This window comes from Cyprinodon variegatus, unplaced genomic scaffold (assembly GCF_000732505.1).
Source record: "Cyprinodon variegatus isolate N-32 unplaced genomic scaffold, C_variegatus-1.0 Scaffold3, whole genome shotgun sequence".
In the NCBI taxonomy this organism is placed as follows: Eukaryota; Metazoa; Chordata; class Actinopteri; order Cyprinodontiformes; family Cyprinodontidae; genus Cyprinodon; species Cyprinodon variegatus.
In genome coordinates this window covers 3,322,429-3,324,098 of record NW_015150456.1, presented here as the reverse complement: position 1 = coordinate 3,324,098, position 1,670 = coordinate 3,322,429, and positions in this window count along the sequence as shown.

Genomic DNA, 1,670 nt, shown 5'->3' with positions numbered 1-1,670 from the left:
TCGCCCGTTCCCAAAATTACTTCAACGGAAGGTTTCCAGATGGATATGCGGAGCAAATCCATCTGGCGGAGTCAGGTTATAAAATTAGGCCCTTAGGACTGTTCCTTTAACTCAACACTGGCAAATTTAAAGCACCACTTTAAGAAAATAGTGAAATGAAAATGTTTAAATCTCTGAGACAAACTCTGGCATGTACATAATTCCTGCAATAGTTTCATAAATCTGTCCCTAATAGTTTACAAGCAGAAAATACACAGAGAGAAGTACGTATTCTCAAAGGCAGCGGTGAAGAGCAGGAAGTCATCACTTGGTGTTGATGTTGTTTATTACTTTACTAACACTTGAAATAATGTGCGTTGGAGCTGCGAATAAAAGCCTCTATCAGCTTTCTGAAGAAGCGATTAGAGACCATAGGAACAGTTCTGTGCAAGATTAGAAAAGCATAATTGTCCCACTCCAGGTAAAGTACTTTAAAGCACTAATGCTATACTGATCTGCCCTGTCAGAATAAGAGGGACAAGTATGAATTGTTAGGTTTAATAAAAGTCAAAGGTTAAAATCAAGCCTCATTGTGAATGCTAACCTTCAATGGCTGCAGCCTGTGGTTTGTGTTTGTTAAAGAGCCATGAATGGTGCAGCAGTGAAAAAGCAATATTTGATCATCCACCTGCCTTACAAATCGTACATTTCCAAAGTAAAATTCCAGATTGCTGATATTTTACAGAGTATGCACAGACAAATCCCCCTTATATTAGTTATTTCTTCAATTTCTTCACATTTTCATTTTCATTTCTTTTACAACCTGTACAAGCAGGAACAATTAGCAGAGATAATGTAATTGTAATGTCACATAATTACATGATATGGTTAATGCATAAAATAATGAGCAGTGTACGGTTTCTTTGTGAAGAGCTTCCATTACCCCCTCAGCTGCACTTTGAGGATCCAAGTATTAACAGATTTATATGGTAGAATTAACTCTGGGTGTAGTTAATCTGAGCCTGCGTTTACACTGAATATTTAACTGATTTTCTGGATTAAATGAGTCCAGACCCAACACTGACCTAGCTTGAATTTGTCATTCTCTATGATCAGATAGTTTTAAAAAAGCATGGAAGGGAACGCTAGACTGAACCAATGTGGCTTTTTACAGATAAATTTATGATTTTATTCTTTTCCAAGTCATTTCTTTCTTTCTATTTCTTCCAGAACTCTGGTCACTAAGGTGCTCTGATGCTGTATAAAAGTCAGACTGATCCTGTGCAGTACAGTTTCTTCTCTGCTTGGCTGCAGAAAGAAAGCTTTGTGTGCCACTAAAGGAGAATTTATTGGTCTGGTTATTTAACAGTGACTGTACAGATTACGATCCCTCCCGAGATAGAAGAACCACAAGAGGGCAAAGGGGGAGTAAAAGAGCATGTGGATGGGATGGATAGGATCATGACTCAATCAGCTTCTTTGTCTCGTATCTAACGATATGACTGCACAAAGTTTCAGTGCTTTATTTGTTATTATGAATGTGAAGCTGCAGTCTTTTTTTTTTCTCAATTAGCCATGTTTATTCTAGTAATAAACGTATATAAATTAACTCAGAATGAGTATACTGCTGATTTTTAAAAATGAAACAAAACTTCCAGTACCTAAATTAACCCTGTAATGCCAAATGTATC